Source organism: Eurosta solidaginis, chromosome X (assembly GCF_040869045.1).
Source record: "Eurosta solidaginis isolate ZX-2024a chromosome X, ASM4086904v1, whole genome shotgun sequence".
NCBI lineage: Eukaryota > Metazoa > Arthropoda > Insecta > Diptera > Tephritidae > Eurosta > Eurosta solidaginis.
Genome location: NC_090324.1, coordinates 50,367,596 through 50,389,900, shown reverse-complemented (window position 1 = coordinate 50,389,900; position 22,305 = coordinate 50,367,596). Strand labels below are relative to the sequence as shown.

Here is a 22,305-nt window from a genome sequence, read left to right as displayed (position 1 = left end):
TTGAGTCAATCACCTGAAGAATTTGGAAAAGGTGTATCTAATTTAGATGCTTTTGTGGATGTGGAATGGCTCAAAAATGATAACAGGACAGCCGTCTCTACACAACATACAAACACGACGACCGAGCCTGAAATTATTGATATAAGCGCAGGCGTCTCTACACCACATACAAACACGACGACCGAGCCTGAAATTATTGATATAAGCGACGATTCGTCCGATGAAACTGCCTACTACAACAATATCACCACCTCCTTCGCATCTTCATCGCCATCACCAGACGATACCGCTACAGAAAGTCAGCTCATTGTGGAGTTTATGAGTTTAGAGCGAGATTGTCCTATATGCTTTGAACAATTTTGCACAGCCGAGCTAATGTTTGCTCCTTGCTCTCACCATTGCTGTTCGAATTGCTACAGACAATTGCAAGCTCACAATTGTCCTTTGTGTATGTTGGAAATGCCAATGTGTGTTCAGTACGAGAAAAGGGGTGAGAAGCTCTTGTTCTCCATATACAAAGAAGGTATACAAATATGGCCTGACACCACTCAGTTGTCCAGTCCTGCATTGGATGATGTTTCCGTATATAATTCTCGCATCACTCGTAGCATTTTTGATCATCAAGATGATGATTACAGTAACTACTACGTGAGTGATGAAGAAGAGGCATTTGGATTTTTGATTCCTGGTGTAGAATCGAATGGTGGTGTTATGCGACCTCGTCCATAGAGGAGAACTGGAATTAATTATCAAATAGTAATAAAATAATAAATAGTATTTAGTAATATGGAATATGTGTACATATTGGCGTTGTTGAATAAACAAATATATTTTTGTGTACCGTGTACAGAAAATAGCGTGGTACAGCCATATTAATAGGTGGAACTGTTGCTTATATATGTAAAACAGTACCTACGTACGGGCTCTGATAGGGTTTCCCATCATTCCCCCCACATCATATTAATATTATACACTTCTATAGGGAAAGCATGAATGGAGGTAATGGTGACAATACTTTACACGTCTAAATCGTTACTCAACTCTACGGGTGTATGCTGCTGTATCAAATATCAAGGATGACCTTAAAATCAATTTTGGACAGATTTGATGATCCCTGATGATTGTACAACAGGGTAGTGAATTATTCGGATTTGTTATAAACGCATTTGCCACTCTCACACCGCAATTGGTTTCAACCAAACCGAGTTACGATCACATCGAAATACGTCACTATCAATGTGACAACTTAATAGAGACTCAATATTTGCAAACGTCAAGTCGGTTTGTATTGCCATATAGATATGTATCCGATAGAGGGAGTTTTTTACGCTCAGTTTGATCTTGAATGTGACGGGTTTGTGTTGTAGTTAGTGTTGATACCCTTGCAATTGTTTGTAACCTGTAGTCCGGAATTATATTCATATGACAATGGCGAATCACATGACACATACCCTCATCAAATGGACAAATGACTAGCACATCTTGAGAGTTGAGATTACAACATGTGGGAAATTTTGTGCTTATGTATGGTTCGAGAAAGCCATTGATATTCTGTTGCCACGACATTGCTTTGGAAAATTTAATTGCACCTTTTTGTGTGGATCTATAAAATAGCCGGTGAACATTCGCTTTCGCTCATTGTACACACTGCGTATATAGTATAGTTTGTCATAATCTACGTACGAATATTTTATCTTACTTACATGACACTCCTTCTGCAGAACCATCGATACCACTGTGACAATGTTCCTTGTCGTATACGCACCGGCACTCATATTTTCAGGTTGTGCGGATGAAGGAGACTGAGAAAGAAATAGAATGAGACGAAAGTGGAGATAGATGAAGCTAAAAAGACGCAGATCCTACCTACATTCCTCCAATACTTACAGAAAAAGGCTTAGAAAAGGCAAAACAAAGGAGCTCATATTTAGTTGAATTGACAAGCGCATCTTTACTTAAGGAAGATACAAGTAACCGAGAGGAATAGGAAGATATTCTCATAGGTCAGCAAACTAGATTACTTGAAATTCAAAAACGACTAAAAAGTAAAGAATTCGTAAGTGTTTAATTTTTAAATAATATATTCACACACACATATTTATATATTTATTATATATTCAAGATCCACAACTTAAGCAATCTATGTTATTTTTTTTGTGATACTAGTTTTATTGACAGTAAATTGTTCAGCATTTGCAGCCGGTTTTGTTCGCAGGTAGTACATACCGGTTTTGAGACCCTTTTGCCAGGCATAAAAATGCATAGGAGATAATTTGGAGTAAGAGGGTTCGGCAACGTGCAAATTTAACGATTGACTTTGATCTATAAAAGGACCCCTGTCCGCGCTCATATCGATGAGAGTGCGTATAGAAATCTCCCACACAGTTTTATATATATTTTAGATTTCTTTCGGTATTTTAGCAATATACTGAATAGAGCCTCGATTTTCTACGATTTCGTTTTTCATCTCATCACTCCACAATTCGAGAGCCACTAGCTCGTTGACAAGTCTATGATTGACCACATAAATCTCTCCAGATAGGACACGTCGTACGTCCACGTTCGAGGTGAACGGTTCAAAGGATTCGTTATTGCTCAAAATTTGAGCAGTCGTTGTTGTAGGCATCAAAGCCACAAGTAAGGAATTGTACAAGCCATGTTTTTTGATTTTTGCTCGCAATACGTCCCAATCACATAAGGTGTCGGATTATTTTTGCACCACATATCAAACTGCAAAATACCATGACTCACGGGCGATCCCTTGTAAGTGTCATATATTTTGTCATATTTTTTTGCCAATTCGCAGCTAGTATCTAAGGTGGCATAGTAAATTGTTTCAAATATTTCTTTATTCAATTGCGCTGCCTCTTCACTGTCATAGGCCATTCTCAACAATGCAAACGTATCGGCTAATCCCTGAACACCAATACCGATTAGATAATTTGAGACTTACCCGGGTATTTTGGACTATGGTTCTGACGGTGAGCAAAATCCCACTGGTAGAGGCAAGACTTTGAGGATTTCCAGGTTGGTTCTAACGGCCGTCTGACAGCGTAGCGATGATGAGTCCAATTGACGATTGTAAGGCAAGCGACTGTAGATCTTTCCAATGAGGAATATTCACAAGGATTTTGGCAGGAACTCTCTAAGCTCAGCAAAATTTACTGGAAAATATTTTGTTGCAAGAGTATGCTGCACTTTACGTGTGCTTCGTTGGACAAATGATCTTTTCTGAAAGCTTTTCCTTATTCTGTCGCACCATATGCAGTATTAACGCACTCCACAGCACCCGACCTTTACGCTATGGTCTAATAAAAAAATCAAAGTTGGTTTTCAGGTTTTTTGTAAATTTATTTCGTTTTACAAATTTCGCGCACAGCAAAGTGAGAAAAAAAAACACTTTATGTATATGATGGTTGGAACTATTTCAGATCTCGAATTCGGAAAAACTATATGGAATCTGCACAATGACAAGTGATAAAGATGATCGCCAATTTACAATTTTATTTACTTTCAACAATGCAATATTGATTTGCGCGAAAAAAAAGGAAAAATTTTTCTAAATCAAAGTGATGGTTTTCACGATATAACAACAATAACAACTTTTGATAACCAAAAGGTGGTGGTTTTCTGACAGATGGCGATCATGCCAGATCGCCATCCTGTACTTGCGGCGAATTCCAGTTGGTGGATTTTCGCGGTGGAGGCTGCCACACGTCCATGAGGAGACCCAATAGGGAATTTAAGGGTAAATACAATTCATTGATTTTGTGGGTAATTCAATATAGTACAATTCCATATAATAAAATACAGTACAAGATACGGAATATATATATAAATTCATGGATATACGTATGTACAAGAGGGAGATGGGACGGGTGACAGCCTACACCGCGTAAACATCCTGGCCCGCCTAGGCGTACTAAGCGCCTAAAGTGTGTTGCAGCTCGGTTGGAGCCCTGACGGCTTCCTTAATGAGGATCCTTCCAACTTTTTTTTGTACGTGGATGTGCGCAAGCCGGTTGCGGTGTATCGTATCGTGCGATCTCCAACGCTGGGTCGCGGGGTTGAATGCGCGGTTGGCGCGCGACCATTAGCCATAGTAGTCTGCTGTGGACGTCGGCGACGGGGATGTGTAGCGACGCGGCGGCGTGGTTGTGGAAGGGATTCCCTTACGGGTGGTGCTTGGCGGCCTCCGGTGTCGCGGTGTAGCAGAGTGTGGTGGAAGCCCCCGCAGTCCCGGCATCGTTCGTTTGAGTTGCAGTCGTGGGTGCGATGCGATAATGCTAAGCAATTTGCACAGAATTGGTGTGCCTTGACGATGGTCATACGTTGGTGAGCTGGCATTGCCTTGAAAAGAGGACACACCGACAGAGCGTGATGTTGTAGGCATAGCCGGCACTTGCGGTAATCGGCCACCGCGGGTTTGATGCGTCGTGACGGTGCTGCGGGCACTATGACTCGCGATTCCAGCGAACGGCGTGGTGCGGGCACAGAAGGGCGCTGAAGATCCATCTGAGGAAAGTAGGATAAAATTACGTTTTAGTCACTCGTGAGGTGGGGAGTGAGTGTTGATGGGGGTTAAGATTGTTTCTGTTGATTTTACGATAGCACAGGGAGTTGGACTGTATTATGGTCTGGGGATGCTACTGAGCCTTGAGGGCTTGAGTCAGGCTCAGAGGGCGGTAGAAATCACAATTTTGTGATGGGCCTGGTGAGTATGCCATTCTCGGTGCGTACGTCGACTACTCGGATATGGCCGTCTCTTCCTAGACGGGTGCCTTCCACGCGTCCAAGTCGCCATTCGGTAGGGGGCAGGTTGTCTTCCTTGATGACGACTAGATCGCCGATTTTAGGGGAGGTTGAGCGGTTTGCCATCGATAACGCTTGTGTAACTCCATGAGATAGTCATTCTTCCAGCGCTTGCTGAATTGGTGATGTAAAACTTTCAACCGTTCCCAACGGTTGATCAAAGAGAGGTGTTCATAGTTTGGTCCGGGGATGGCGAGAAGGGGTGCGCCTCGGAGAAAGTGGCCAGGTGTGAGGGCGGTGAGATCCGCTGGGTCCTGAGAAAGCGGGGAGATAGGACGAGAATTGAGAACGGACTCGATACGAATTAATAGAGTCGAGAATTCTTCAAAGGTGAAGCTGTGTGTTCCGGCGACCCTTTTAGGATGGGTTTTAAAGCTTTTGACGGCGGATTCCCATAATCCGCCCATGTGGGGTGCGCCGTGGGATATAAATTTCCAATCGATGCCTTGTGGCGCATACTTTTGGACAATATCTGTCGAGACTTCGTTGAGGAATGTGAGGAACTCTACTTCGGTAGCTCGCTTAGCACCAATGAACGTTGTGCCGTTGTCGCTCATCATTTGTTTCGGGTACCCTCGACGCCCTACAAACCGGGCGAAGGCGGCGAGGAAAGCCTTACTGGAGAGATCCGAACACAATTCCAAATGGATGGCTTTGGTGGTGAAGCAAACGAACACGGCCACATAGCCTTTTACGAATGTTGGAAATCGGAGCATCGAAGCTTTTATTTGGAACGCACCGGCGAAGTCTACGCCAGTAGTACTGAAAGGGGGCGCGAAAGTGCATCGTTCGGGGGGTAAAGCTGCCATTATTTGGGATTGCGTTTGTCGTTTATGGATGGTGCAGACTTTACATTGGAAAATACATTTTTTCAGCTGAGGCTTGAGTCGGGGGGTGTAGAATTCCAGCCTCATAGCTTGCTGCAGGAGGCGGAGGTCCGCATGTAGGAAGCTCTCGTGTAGAAACCTTATATAGAGGGAAGTAAATCGAGCCTTTTCGGGGAGAATGATGGGATGACACTCATTGTAGGTCATGTCGGCGTTTACTAATCTTCCGTGTCTCCGTGTCCCGTTTGTATCCAGGAAGGGGTCAAGTGCCAGTAGGGGACTTCGCTTTCCGATTGGTTTTGAATTTTCGAGAGAGGCTCTTTCGGAAGCGAAGAATCTCGACTGAGTCAAGCTCAGCAGACGGGTTTTCGCGCGCATGACGTCGGCGTAAGAGAGGGCGGGATCGTTAGGGGTACGATTGCCTCCTACAGCATTTCTAAGCCGAGTTACAAATTTAAACATGTACGCTGTTACGCGTAGGGCGCGGGGATAAGAGGAGAACCGTTCCAAGAAGTCTTCTGACTCTTCCGCTGCATGCAGTGATTCGACTCGGCGAAGTTCGGGGGGTACAATATTTCTGTCCGTTGGTGTTGGCCAGTCCTCGGGGGGTCGGGAAAGCCACTCTGGGCCATTCCACCATAGCGATGAGTTAGCTAGCTCGAGTGGGGTGCATCCTCTGGTGCCCATATCTGCGGGATTATCCTTGCTGCGTACATGACGCCAAGTGGCATTGCCGATGAGGTCGATGATCTGCGCAGTTCGATTGGAGAAATAGGTTTTCCAGGAATGAGGTGGTTTCTCAAGCCAGGCTAGAACGATTTCGGAGTCAGACCACATGGTTAATTTTCCCTGATTGAGGCCGAGATGGGATTGGACAACTGCGACTAACTTGGCTAATAAGACCGCGCCGCATAACTCTAGTCGTGGCAAACTTATGGTTTTTAGGGGGGCCACTTTCCCTTTAGAGACTAAAAGGTGAGAGAAGACTTGAGTTCCTACGGTGGTTCTTACGTAAAGTGTCGCGCAATAAGCCTTTTCCGAGGCGTCGCAGAAGCCATGGAGCTCAACTGGTTTATCGGGGTTGTAGTTTATCCAGCGTGGTATTTGAATCTCCGAGATCGTTGGGAGATTTTCGGCGAACTGCGCCCACTTGATGAGACGGAGGGGCTTCACTGGCTCTTTCCAGCCAGTCCCGTCTAGCCATAGCTCTTGCATCAAGATTTTTGCTTGGATCATTATGGGCGTCAGCCACCCTGCGGGATCGAAAAGTTTCGCAATGGAGGAGAGGATTTGCCGCTTCGTGGCTGCTGTGGATGCCGGATTTGATTCGACGGTATACGAGAATGTATCCGTTAGGGCGTTCCACTGGATGCCCAGGGTCTTGGCGGTGCTAGTCTTTTCGAACTCGAGAAAGCTTGTTTCCAGCAGATCAGTTTTCGATATTTTTTGGAGGATGTTGGGATGGTTTGTCGTGATCTTTTTTAGAGGAAAGCCGGCTGAATTTAGAGCGTCTATAGTCTCTGTTAGGGATTGGTCGGCTGATTGAAGATCATGACTGCCAGATAAAATATCGTCAACATACGTCTCGGATTTTAGTATTGGGGCTGCGCGTGGATGGGAATCGGCTATGTCTTTCGCCAGATCGTGTAGAGTGCGAATAGCCAGGAAAGGCGCGCAGTTAACCCCGAAGGTGACCGTTTTCAACTTGTAGTCCTTGATTGGACTGTGTTCGGGGGTTCGGAATATTATCCGTTGGTAGTCTCGGTCATCGGGGTGCTAGAGAATTTGGCGGTACATTTTCTCGACGTCGCCATTAAACACATATTTATATGTTCGCCATTTCAGCAACATAAGTCGGAGATCGGGTTGGGGCGTTGGTCCGGTACATAAAACATCGTTGAGGGAGTGACCGGAACCCGACTTTTTGGAGGCGTTGAACACAACTCTGACTTTTGTTGTCTTTTTGTCTGACCTTACGACTGCATGGTGGCGGAGATAGAATGAGCAGTATTTACCCAGGGATTTTATTTCATTGGGACTGTATTCTTCCATGTGGCCTAGGGACAGATATTCCTCCAGTACCTGGTCGTATTGCTGCTTGAGATCGCCCTTTTTTGCGAGAGTACGTTCCATTCCATGGAACTGTCGTACGGCTGCAGTACGGGATTGACCTAGGTCGATATCGTTCGGGAACGTTGGTTTAAAGGGGAGCCGAACCATATATCGACCGTCATCCATGCGAGTGGTTGTGCCTTGATAAAAGTCTTCGCACATTTTATCTTCTGGGGTTTCCACTCGCGTTCTGGGTATTTCTTCGATTTCTCAGAATTGCCTTGGCTGTTCATTCAGCTGGACATTCGTCACTTCCCACGCTTGAGCGGAGTGTGATCCGACCTTTTCGGGGGTTTGGCCACTTATTATCCAGCCAAATATTGTGTTTTGAGCTAGCAGTGTGGGGGAGATCTTTTCGATGCCATTTAGCATTATTTGTGGGATAAGATCACTGCCTAATACCAGATCAATTTGGGAGGGGTTCTGAGTGTTCTGGTCTACTAGCTTGAGATGGGACCATTTACGCATTTGGTCGTTATTTAGCGTGAGTGTTGGGAGTTGCCTAGTGAGCCGAGGTAGCACGATTGCCTGGGCCTTTATTTTTACCTTGTGGTCATTTGAGACTAGGGTCAGTGAGCATAGCTTGTTGGAGGTTTGTACTACTCCGCCTCCAATTCCCAATATTTCAAATAGGGAGTGGGTATATGGGAGGCCTAGCTTCATTTGAGCTTTCGACGAGATGAAGCTACGCTCTGACACTTGATCCACTAAGGCTTTGAGCCTGAGGCAGTCCCCTCGGTGTTCTATGGACACTATCGCTGTTGGGAGAATAATCTTGCTATCGTTTTCTGTATGCAAAAATTGGATGCGGGCAGCGTTTGAGGTGGTGGGAAGTTCCTCGTTGGGATCTGGGTTGGTAACGTCCTGACTAGTTGCCACTTGGGCTGCCGCTCTTCGAGGGCCATTGGTTTGGTGTGATAGTCCGGTATCGTGGAGGGTGGAGTTGTGGCGACCTTGGCAGTAGAGACACGTTCTTGTGCTTGTGCAATCCTTTACGAGGTGGGTTTGGGACAGGCAGTTTTCGCAGAGATTGCTTTCTCTCACGAATTTTTTCCGTTCAGGGATTGCCAGCTTTTTGTAATGCAATCAGCTTTGTAGCGTGTGGGAGTTCTGCTTGCACTTTCTGCAGGCGTATACTTTTTGATGCTCGGCCACATGAGCATTTGTGCGATTTTGAGAGTAGTTGTTGTTCTGCGGGGGGTTGCGGTTTTGGTTAGGGGTTTGAGCCTGCCTGAACTGGGGATTGTTTTGACTTGAGGGAGGCTTTGAGAAATTAGTGGAGGGTGGATTATATCGGGATTTGGCTGGTCGCCATTGATCCACCCTTTCCACTATCTCGTAGCGAGTAGTCAGAAACTGATCCATTTGGGACCAGTTCGGTAGGTCTCTTCTGGAGCTTATAGATTGCTCCCTAAGCGCAACTGTATTTTCCGGCAGTTTTGAGGTTACCCGATATATTAATATGGGGTCCCAACTGTCTGTCGAGACTTGTTGGGTTGCTAATATCTGGAGACAGTTATTAACGGAGGATTGCAATCGCTGGATGTCTTCGCTCTTTTCAGTCGGAATGGGCTTGAGGTTCATGAGGACTTTTATTTGATTTTCGACCAGGACTCTTCTATTTTCATATCGGGATTTCAGAGCTTCCCAAGCCAGAGCAAAGTTGTCATCGCTAAGTGGGAATTGCTTTACTATCTGGCCGGCTTTTCCTTGGGTTTTGTACCTGAGGTGGTCCAGTTTTTGGGCGCTCGAGAGTTTGGGGTGGTTGATATAGACCGCCGTGAACATGTCACGGAAGGACGGCCATTGATCATAACTCCCGTAAAATACTTCGGTGTCGCAGGCGGGTACTTTGAGGTGCATCCCGGAACTTTCTTGGGGAGTGGTAGTTGTAGTGGGGACGGGATTGCTTAGTACCCTTAGCTGGAGCTGATCGCCTATTCTTGCCTTTGTGTCTTCATATGCTATAAGACAGGCGCGGTATTTATTGAAGGCTGAGGCCTTAAAGTTTTCGGGAAGGTCGTTGTCATCTGACTCTACGACGGCGTCATATGCGCTCTGTACCCTTTCCCAGAACACATCGATATTTTTATCTTTTATTTTTAGGGATGCCTCGGTGTTATCTTGGATCTCGGTTGTGCCGAACCGAGCGCAGTAATCCGAAAAGAGATCCGTTTCGGATATAAATTTATTTTCGACCACGGTAGCCATTCTAAAAAAGGACTTGCTTAATTTCACTTTGGCTATTTTGGGAATTTTTTGGGACTGACTGGTGTTTATTTATGAGGGAATACCAAAGGCAGAAGCTTTCCTATCGGTCAAGAGTGGGTAGGTTAGACCAGTTAGACTCAATTGGGAATAGTCTGGGACAAGTTGGGCAGATTTTACTGCTGGGTAATTTAAACTATGAAAATGTGGCCGAATTTGCTGCTGGGTATCCCGAGTAATAATGATGTAGGGATATGTATTTATATTATACCGCGAGGGACACAAGTTAACTTTGTAAAAGTATTAGTGGGATTTGCCGGTTTGTAATGCACCGCTTTTAAAAAAAATAAAAATAAATAAATATATATATATATATATATATATAACTTTATTTTTGGCGGGAAACTATAATTCTGGCGGGAGAAATTTGGATTTGGCGGGAGCCACCAAAATTTATTCGGGGGATATACGTAATGTATGTATGAATTTATATTATTAAAACCGCTGGTTCCGTCAATGGCGACGAAGGACCATTAGATAATTTGAGACTTACGCGGGTATTTTGGACTAAGGTTTTAAAGCTTTTGACGGCGGATTCCCATAATCCGCCCATGTGGGGTGCGCCGTGGGATATAAATTTCCAATCGATGCCTTGTGGCGCATACTTTTGGACAATATCTGTCGGGACTTCGTTGAGGAAGGTGACGAACTCTACTTCGGTAGCTCGATTAGCACCAATGAACGTTGTGCCGTTGTCGCTCATCATTTGTTTCGGGTACCCTCGACGCCCTACAAACCGGGCGAAGGCGGCGAGGAAAGCCTTACTGGAGAGATCCGAACACAATTCCAAATGGATGGCTTTGGTGGTGAAGCAAACGAACACGGCCACATAGCCTTTTACGAGTGTTGGAAATCGGAGCATCGAAGCTTTTATTTGGAACGCACCGGCGAAGTCTACGCCAGTAGTACTGAAAGGGGGCGCGAAAGTGCATCGTTCGGGGGGTAAAGCTGCCATTATTTGGGATTGCGTTTGTCGTTTATGGATGGTGCAGACTTTACATTGGAAAATACATTTTTTCAGCTGAGGCTTGAGTCGGGGGGTGTAGAATTCCAACCTCATAGCTTGCTGCAGGAGGCGGAGGTCCGCATGTAGGAAGCTCTCGTGTAGAAACCTTATATAGAGGGAAGTAAATCGAGCCTTTTCGGGGAGAATGATGGGATGACACTCATTGTAGGTCATGTCGGCGTTTACTAATCTTCCGTGTCTCCGTGTCCCGTTTGTATCCAGGAAGGGGTCAAGTGCCAGTAGGGGACTTCGCTTTCCGATTGGTTTTGAATTTTCGAGAGAGGCTCTTTCGGAAGCGAAGAATCTCGACTGAGTCAAGCTCAGCAGACGGGTTTTCGCGCGCATGACGTCGGCGTAAGAGAGGGCGGGATCGTTAGGGGTACGATTGCCTCCTACAGCATTTCTAAGCCGAGTTACAAATTTAAACATGTACGCTGTTACGCGTAGGGCGCGGGGATAAGAGGAGAACCGTTCCAAGAAGTCTTCTGACTCTTCCGCTGCATGCAGTGATTCGACTCGGCGAAGTTCGGGGGGTACAATATTTCTGTCCGTTGGTGTTGGCCAGTCCTCGGGGGGTCGGGAAAGCCACTCTGGGCCATTCCACCATAGCGATGAGTTAGCTAGCTCGAGTGGGGTGCATCCTCTGGTGCCCATATCTGCGGGATTATCCTTGCTGCGTACATGACGCCAAGTGGCATTGCCGATGAGGTCGATGATCTGCGCAGTTCGATTGGAGAAATAGGTTTTCCAGGAATGAGGTGGTTTCTCAAGCCAGGCTAGAACGATTTCGGAGTCAGACCACATGGTTAATTTTCCCTGATTGAGGCCGAGATGGGATTGGACAACTGCGACTAACTTGGCTAATAAGACCGCGCCGCATAACTCTAGTCGTGGCAAACTTATGGTTTTTAGGGGGGCCACTTTCCCTTTAGAGACTAAAAGGTGAGAGAAGACTTGAGTTCCTACGGTGGTTCTTACGTAAAGTGTCGCGCAATAAGCCTTTTCCGAGGCGTCGCAGAAGCCATGGAGCTCAACTGGTTTATCGGGGTTGTAGTTTATCCAGCGTGGTATTTGAATCTCCGAGATCGTTGGGAGATTTTCGGCGAACTGCGCCCACTTGATGAGACGGAGGGGCTTCACTGGCTCTTTCCAGCCAGTCCCGTCTAGCCGTAGCTCTTGCATCAAGATTTTTGCTTGGATCATTATGGGCGTCAGCCACCCTGCGGGATCGAAAAGTTTCGCAATGGAGGAGAGGATTTGCCGCTTCGTGGCTGCTGTGGATGCCGGATTTGATTCGACGGTATACGAGAATGTATCCGTTAGGGCGTTCCACTGGATGCCCAGGGTCTTGGCGGTGCTAGTCTTTTCGAACTCGAGAAAGCTTGTTTCCAGCAGATCAGTTTTCGATATTTTTTGGAGGATGTTGGGATGGTTTGTCGTGATCTTTTTTAGAGGAAAGCCGGCTGAATTTAGAGCGTCTATAGTCTCTGTTAGGGATTGCTCGGCTGATTGAAGATCATGACTGCCAGATAAAATATCGTCAACATACGTCTCGGATTTTAGTATTGGGGCTGCGCGTGGATGGGAATCGGCTATGTCTTTCGCCAGATCGTGTAGAGTGCGAATAGCCAGGAAAGGCGCGCAATTAACCCCGAAGGTGACCGTTTTCAACTTGTAGTCCTTGATTGGACTGTGTTCGGGGGTTCGGAATATTATCCGTTGGTAGTCTCGGTCATCGGGGTGCTAGAGAATTTGGCGGTACATTTTCTCGACGTCGCCATTAAACACATATTTATATGTTCGCCATTTCAGCAACATAAGTCGGAGATCGGGTTGGGGGGTTGGTCCGGTACATAAAACATCGTTGAGGGAGTGACCGGAACCCGACTTTTTGGAGGCGTTGAACACAACTCTGACTTTTGTTGTCTTTTTGTCTGACCTTACGACTGCATGGTGGCGGAGATAGAATGAGCAGTATTTACCCAGGGATTTTATTTCATTGGGACTGTATTCTTCCATGTGGCCTAGGGACAGATATTCCTCCAGTACCTGGTCGTATTGCTGCTTGAGATCGCCCTTTTTTGCGAGAGTACGTTCCATTCCATGGAACTGTCGTACGGCTGCAGTACGGGATTGACCTAGGTCGATATCGTTCGGGAACGTTGGTTTAAAGGGGAGCCGAACCATATATCGACCGTCATCCATGCGAGTGGTTGTGCCTTGATAAAAGTCTTCGCACATTTTATCTTCTGGGGTTTCCACTCGCGTTCTGGGTATTTCTTCGATTTCCCAGAATTGCCTTGGCTGTTCATTCAGCTGGACATTCGTCACTTCCCACGCTTGAGCGGAGTGTGATCCGACCTTTTCGGGGGTTTGGCCACTTATTATCCAGCCAAATATTGTGTTTTGAGCTAGCAGTGTGGGGGAGATCTTTTCGATGCCATTTAGCATTATTTGTGGGATAAGATCACTGCCTAATACCAGATCAATTTGGGAGGGGTTCTGAGTGTTCTGGTCTACTAGCTTGAGATGGGACCATTTACGCATTTGGTCGTTATTTAGCGTGAGTGTTGGGAGTTGCCTAGTGAGCCGAGGTAGCACGATTGCCTGGGCCTTTATTTTTACCTTGTGGTCATTTGAGACTAGGGTCAGTGAGCATAGCTTGTTGGAGGTTTGTACTACTCCGCCTCCAATTCCCAATATTTCAAATAGGGAGTGGGTATATGGGAGGCCTAGCTTCATTTGAGCTTTCGACGAGATGAAGCTACGCTCTGACACTTGATCCACTAAGGCTTTGAGCCTGAGGCAGTCCCCTCGGTGTTCTATGGACACTATCGCTGTTGGGAGAATAATCTTGCTATCGTTTTCTGTATGCAAAGATTGGATGCGGGCAGCGTTTGAGGTGGTGGGAAGTTCCTCGTTGGGATCTGGGTTGGTAACGTCCTGACTAGTTGCCACTTGGGCTGCCGCTCTTCGAGGGCCATTGGTTTGGTGTGATAGTCCGGTATCGTGGAGGGTGGAGTTGTGGCGACCTTGGCAGTAGAGACACGTTCTTGTGCTTGTGCAATCCTTTACGAGGTGGGTTTGGGACAGGCAGTTTTCGCAGAGATTGCTTTCTCTCACGAATTTTTTCCGTTCAGGGATTGCCAGCTTTTTGTAATGCAATCACCTTTGTAGCGTGTGGGAGTTCTGCTTGCACTTTCTGCAGGCGTATACTTTTTGATGCTCGGCCACATGAGCATTTGTGCGATTTTGAGAGTAGTTGTTGTTCTGCGGGGGGTTGCGGTTTTGGTTAGGGGTTTGAGCCTGCCTGAACTGGGGATTGTTTTGACTTGAGGGAGGCTTTGAGAAATTAGTGGAGGGTGGATTATATCGGGATTTGGCTGGTCGCCATTGATCCACCCTTTCCACTATCTCGTAGCGAGTAGTCAGAAACTTATCCATTTGGGACCAGTTCGGTAGGTCTCTTCTGGAGCTTAAAGATTGCTCCCTAAGCGCAACTGTATTTTCCGGCAGTTTTGAGGTTACCCGATATATTAATATGGGGTCCCAACTGTCTGTCGAGACTTGTTGGGTTGCTAATATCTGGAGACAGTTATTAACGGAGGATTGCAATCGCTGGATGTCTTCGCTGTTTTCAGTCGGAATGGGCTTGAGGTTCATGAGGACTTTTATTTGATTTTCGACCAGGACTCTTCTATTTTCATATCGGGATTTCAGAGCTTCCCAAGCCAGAGCAAAGTTGTCATCGCTAAGTGGGAATTGCTTTACTATCTGGCCGGCTTTTCCTTGGGTTTTGTACCTGAGGTGGTCCAGTTTTTGGGCGCTCGAGAGTTTGGGGTGGTTGATATAGACCGCCGTGAACATGTCACGGAAGGACGGCCATTGATCATAACTCCCGTAAAATACTTCGGTGTCGCAGGCGGGTACTTTGAGGTGCATCCCGGAACTTTCTTGGGGAGTGGTAGTTGTAGTGGGGACGGGATTGCTTAGTACCCTTAGCTGGAGCTGATCGCCTATTCTTGCCTTTGTGTCTTCATATGCTATAAGACAGGCGCGGTATTTATTGAAGGCTGAGGCCTTAAAGTTTTCGGGAAGGTCGTTGTCATCTGACTCTACGACGGCGTCATATGCGCTCTGTACCCTTTCCCAGAACACATCGATATTTTTATCTTTTATTTTTAGGGATGCCTCGGTGTTATCTTGGATCTCGGTTGTGCCGAACCGAGCGCAGTAATCCGAAAAGAGATCCGTTTCGGATATAAATTTATTTTCGACCACGGTAGCCATTCTAAAAAAGGACTTGCTTAATTTCACTTTGGCTATTTTGGGAATTTTTTGGGACTGACTGGTGTTTATTTATGAGGGAATACCAAAGGCAGAAGCTTTCCTATCGGTCAAGAGTGGGTAGGTTAGACCAGTTAGACTCAATTGGGAATAGTCTGGGACAAGTTGGGCAGATTTTACTGCTGGGTAATTTAAACTATGAAAATGTGGCCGAATTTGCTGCTGGGTATCCCGAGTAATAATGATGTAGGGATATGTATTTATATTATACCGCGAGGGACACAAGTTAACTTTGTAAAAGTATTAGTGGGATTTGCCGGTTTGTAATGCACCGCTTTTAAAAAAAATAAAAATAAATAAATATATATATATATATATATATATAACTTTATTTTTGGCGGGAAACTATAATTCTGGCGGGAGAAATTTGGATTTGGCGGGAGCCACCAAAATTTATTCGGGGGATATACGTAATGTATGTATGAATTTATATTATTAAAACCGCTGGTTCCGTCAATGGCGACGAAGGACCATTAGATAATTTGAGACTTACGCGGGTATTTTGGACTATGGTTCTGACGGTGAGCAAAATCCCACTGGTAGAGGCAAGAAGTTGAGGATTTCCAGGTTCGTTTTAACGGCCGTCTGACAGCGTAGCAATGATGAGTCCAATTGACGATTGTAAGGCAAGCGACTGTAGATCTTTCCAATGATGAATATTCACAAGGATTTTGGCAGGAACTCCCTAAGCTCAGCAAATTTACTGGAAAATATTTTTTTGCAAGAGTATGCTGCACTTTAAGTGTGCCGTGTGCTTCGTTGGACAAATGATCTTTTCTGAAAGCTTTTCCTTATTCTGTCGCACGATATGCAGTATTAACGCACTCCACAGAACCCGACCTTTACGCTATGGTCTAATAAAAAATCAAAGTTGGTTTTCACGTTTTTTGTAAATTTATTTCGTTTTACAAATTTCGCGCACAGCAAAGTGAGAAAAAAAAACACTTTATGTATATGATGGTTGGAACTATTTCAGATCTCGAATTCGGAAAAACTATATGGAATCTGCACAATGACAAGTGATAAAGATGATCGCCAATTTACAATTTTATTTGCTTTCAACAATGCAATATTGATTTGCGCGAAAAAAAGGAAAAATTTTTCTAAATCAAAGTGATGGTTTTCACGATATAACAACAATAACAACTTTTGATAACCAAAAGGTGGTGGTTTTCTGACAGATGGCGATCATGCCAGATCGCCATCCTGTACTTGCGGCGAATTGCAGTTGGTGGATTTTCGCGGTGGAGGCTGCCACACGTCCATGAGGAGACCCAATAGGGAATTTAAGGGTAAATACAATTCATTGATTTTGTGGGTAATTCAATATAGTACAATTCCATATAATAAAATACAGTACAAGATACGGAATATATATATAAATTCATGGATATACGTATGTACAAGAGGGAGATGGGACGGGTAACAGCCTACACCGCGTAAACAGGGACGATTACGCAAATTTGACACTTTGGCCTCCTCTACTGGGTAGTAGTTAATGTCGATGAGTTTATTTCAATGTTTTACAATCACTTTAACTAAGTACCCTAGAGTGGCAAAATCAAAAATATTATTGTGTACGTACTTTGACAAGGCAATGGACGCCAGATTGCAAATAGCTATCTCATCCGGTGAAGAGTATTCGACAATTTCGGCACATAGATTACTACATTTAATAGTGCCGCGATTTTGTTGGTTTGACTTACTATTACATGCGTCTTTGTATATGATGTATGGAGTATCTGTTTCGACTTGCGATTTAATTATTGAATACCAGAGCGCACGTGCTTTTACAGTACGAACAATACGACCATCTGCCTCGTATTTGGTATAGAGTTTTTCATACGCATCACCGCAAACATCGGCAAGTCCCGGAGAAATATGTGGACACATCAAAGACCAATCTTTATCAGCCTTAACACGTTGCATAAACAAATCCGGAATCCATAATCCGTAGAAAATATCTCGAGCACGATGCTCCTCAATCCCGTTGTTTTTTTCAATTCTAAAAATTCAAATATATCAGCATGCCATGGTTCCAAATAAATTGCAAACGCACCCATTCTTTTACCATCACCTTGGTCAGCATAGCGAGCAACAACATTGAATAATCGCAGCATTGGTACAATACCACTTGATGTACCATTCGAACCAAATGTCATACTGCCACGCGCCTGTATACTATGTACATTCAGACCAATACCGCCAGCTGACTTTGAAATATTGGCACAATCGGATAAAGTATTGAAGATATCTGTAATTGAGTCGCCCTTTATTGTCAAAAGATAACAAGGCGAAAGTTGGGGTTTAGGTGTGCCAGCTGCAAATAGTGTCGGTGTAGCATGTATGAAAAAATGTTGTGACATAAGATTGTATGTTTCAAGAACGGCATTTATGTCATCGCCATGTATTCCAATGGCCTGTCGCATCCATATGTATTGGGGACGTTCTACTATTTTACCATTCACACACATAAGTTATGATTTTTCGAGTGTTTTGATTCCGAAATAATTTAAATCATAGTCACGATCAATTACAATTGCATTATCCAGTATTTCACAATTTTGACATATGATTCGATAGTGTTTTTCTGTTATAAGAGGAACATGTTTATTTTTTGCATCCGAATTTTTAGAAAGGTTCCACATAGTTTCCGAAAAGCTGTTGTTTGTCTGTTTATGCAAATTGAATATGGTGATGCGTGCAGCCAATATAGAGTAGTCTGGATGTATTGTAGCCATACTGGCAGCTAATTCAGCGGACAATGTATCAAGTTCTGTTGTGGTGATACCAGTATAGAGTCCTTTGATTACCTTGTTAGAGAGTTCTGTGGCATCCACAAAGTTCATATTCAAATTGTAGCACATGGACGAAATACGATGTTTTATTTTGGCAAAGATTATTTCTTCGCTCTTTCCATTGCATTTAACAACAAAATCGTTCTTGATTGTAGACATATTGCTACCAATGCACTGGACAAATTGAAACATTTGAATATTTGTTGTTTACTTTTTTATTATCTCGGTTATTTAAGTTAACTCGCTCAGCCACTGCCCATTCATTCCATTCCCACATTCGATCAGCATACGCATCGCAACGTCAGCACATTTTGTTTCAAATCGATCAACATACGCGCTGTAGCGTAAGCATATTTGTGATGAAATACGGCACCAAAAATTCAAGTCAACACTTCACGCCTCTATAATTTTTACTCTAGTGACAGTAAACACTATATATGTGTGTTTATTCAGTGATGTTACAAATCAACAAATTAATTGTGCGATCATTTAATATGCATTCCTTTCTTGCTATCCTACTCTTATATTTGCCATTCGGACGCAATTGTGTCATTTATGTGGGAGAATATGTTGTCAAATATTTAAGTTACACAAAAGTTGGCGCAACATTTATCTATGGTCACATGCTAATGGATCAGTATATTTTTGCATTTTACGTCCTCTCATCGATATACTTATCTTTCATAACAATAGCAATAGTACGCTATTTGGGATTTATAGATTTCATTACACGAGCGTCATATAGCATGTCATTTAGTCTGGGTATATCACCAGTTGAAGGTGTCTTCGGTATTTTCAATGTATTCCTCTCCATGATCTAGACGTGTGTCATCGTTCAAGGCAGTTTAAAAAAGCTTACCAAATCGGAAATTTTCTCTCTGATGGTTACCAGCCTCTCAACCATATCATTTACAGCTCTATTCGGATATGTGAGTTTGGGTGCTAAAATAGACTATCTCATCATAAGCTCAATAATATCGATACCATGCAGTTTTGGATTTTCGAAAATATTCCATCCAGAGAATCACGTAAATAACTATTTGGTACATTCCGAATTGAGACCCCTCGACAATTTATCCAGTTTGGCCAACGAAGAATGTTGCACCACATTGGTTATTAATGATGATAACAGCGGTGCTGTAACTAATGAATATACAAAAAAGAACTTTGTTGATGTATTTATGCAGGCCATCATAGATGGAAACTGTTATTCGCGTAATTATCGGCAACATAATAGCCGTAATGAGTTTCATAGCCTGTCTAAATAGTTTTATTGAGTTATCTACGTCGCCGTTTTTTAGGAATACGGGTCTAATCAAAGGCCTAACATTTCTATGTTCATATATTGTCCCATATATGGGAGTGTATACAAATGATGCACCGCTTATTGCTGAGATGTTTGTAAAAAAAGTTATAATAAACGAATATACGGCTTTTGAAATACTTTGGAAAAATTTGAGGAAAATTACATCGGAGCGCTCAATTGCTGTAGCCAATATGATATTGTGTGGTTTTGGAAATATTTCTGCTGCTGGAATGCTTGCATCCATTATATACTCACTCACACAAACTACAATTAAAACATCATCTATGCTTGTTAAGTCTTTATGTGTAGCAACTATGGTAAACATTTATTGTGCATGTACTATATCTATGTTTATATAAAAAAGTATTAAAACCCAATAAAATATTTTATTCTATATTATTATATAGTAGAATTTTTTTCGTTTTATTATGAAAATATCTCTTATCGAAGTTCAATTTCAAAAGCTTAGCAGGTATGTTTGTCCGGAACACGATTTCCAAAATAATTTCTTTCCAACCAATAACTCGTTTGATAGCCGACGACATGAGTCCACAAAAATAATAGGCTGTAGTTGGTCCAAAATATGAATATGTGATGTAAGCAGAAATATTCATAATATCTATTACTGTTAACTTCTCGTACTCTTTTCTTCGATTATTTAATGTTGTTCTGCAATACTTCATTATACGTTTGTATACAAAATATAAAAGGAATGGATATTCATTTATATTAATTGTTTCAAAGTCGTAATATTTTAGCATTCTTTCCAATTTGTAAATGCGATACATGAGAGCGTTAGCTGATTTTATCCCATAATTCAATTTTAAATATCCAGATAGAGCGTGTGTATAATTTTTACCACACATCTCTGGTGCGGTGAGTTTCTCGATCAAATCATATAAGAAAACACAGTACCCAGTTTAAATGTGATGATGATGACGACAACTTCGTCCGACAACGATAATGATCAAGTATTTTCACAATACGAGAACACGAAACTACAGAACGAACAACAACAGCAACATCATGTTCTTCTTTTATTCGATCCTATTAGAAATTTTCAAACGTTAAACGATGAGAAAATGAGCAACAATTTGACACAACATGAATATAGAAATATCTCACCTTGGCCGCTCTCACCGAAGTTATTTCAATTCCGGTTATGATGTTGGCATTTCTAGTCGTTATTAAGATCAATATATTTGCCAAGATGATTTTGATTTTTTTAATCATTGTTCACATCATTATGTATACTTGTTTAGTAAGTTATTTATCGAAAAATTCAATTAATCATATTTCTACAAATACAACAACTCCAGACGCTCAAATTAAGACAATATCAATATGAATAACAGTAACATTATTTTGATTTATAGTATTGTATTTATTTTGGAAATATTTTTTATTATTGTTATAGTAACATCAAGTAAAAAATTTTTCAAACATATATCAGTGAAGACAAAGAAAATTATCACAACGTAGAAGCTTTATCTAAATATAATTGAACAACTTCGAATACATCTTGGAATACGTCATCTGCATTTTGACCACCATTTATGATCACATTCTTTGACGAGTTTTTGTTTGATGACGGCAAGAATAACTCATCGTGTTTGCGCTCCAACGCCCCCAGATATGCCAAATCTATATATTTGTCCGTTTCTTTTTGTCGTAATTTGATATTTTCTAAACATTTTTTGGCCGGTGTATGTATGTAGATGTATATTGTCCTCGTAAATGGATACAAATTAACGCGTCCCAATCCATTGGCCAATTCTTTCAATTTGCACAGTGCATTTTGTGTATACTTCACGGGGACAAACACTTCCATTGATGAGCGCAAGGAACGTTCAAAAATGTAACATTCCTTAGAGGGACATAATGTTTCGCGTTCGTTAAATAGGAGCAAAACTTCAGTTTGTAACTGGAATGCATCTTTTTTTTTTTATTTCGTAAAAAGCTTTAAGTGATGGCCAATTGGAAACGGTCTCATTTACCGGCACCGATATTACCTTCAATATAAATTACTAAACTCATATTTGCTCTACTGAATGTTTACCAGAATAATGCAGGAGCAATTGAAAACCGACTTTCTTTTAAATAAAATGTACAATACTGAAGAAAATACGCTTATCAAGTCGTTCGTGCCATGTGAACACTCTGCGTTAAGACGTCAGTATAACTATTTATGCATTTAACTATATAAAATGCAATCATCGTATATTAGAGACTTGTAAATTACAACGAATACCATATTTTACATGTATTGAGTATAAAGACCACGTCGAGTGTGTAGAGCAACATGTGTGCGATATTTTTCCAGTACATATAGGTATGAACTTGGACAGACAAATCTATAAACTCAGTTACGGTGAAGATGAATTAAATTCGCATAAAGTTCAACAAATAATGCACGATCTCTATGGAACCATATACATAGTATCACCGCAATATTTTTCAAATATTTTCACAAATCGAAAAGAAATCATTCACCAATCCAAGGAGGCCGATAAAATATTTAACATATACATGTATGATATTTACGATCGTGGCCCTACTATATGGTTCACCAGTGAAGCTAACAAGACATGTATATTTCGCAATAGCAACGGAGTAGATCATGTTATCGAGGATACAAAAAGCTTTCATAGTTTTATAAATAGAATTGAGTATGAGGTCGATATTAAAATGCATCTAAATTTTCTTCATATGTATTAGGCATTTGTCCGCTTTCAATCAAACAACGACATCGACGACTTGAACAACAAAAATATCCTTTTCTGTGTCAATCTATTACAACGCGGACTAAAATATGCACAGCGCAACCCA

General features: G+C 42.7%; 2 pseudogenes; one reads left to right on the top strand and one right to left on the bottom strand.

Annotated features, from left to right (window-relative positions):
- Positions 1-2,140: 2,140 nt before the first annotated feature.
- On the bottom strand, positions 2,141-18,329 carry LOC137234915 (ribonucleoside-diphosphate reductase large subunit-like; annotated as a pseudogene).
- Positions 18,330-18,664: 335 nt separating this feature from the next.
- On the top strand, positions 18,665-19,438 carry LOC137234914 (solute carrier family 28 member 3-like; annotated as a pseudogene).
- The last annotated feature ends 2,867 nt before the right edge of the window (positions 19,439-22,305 follow it).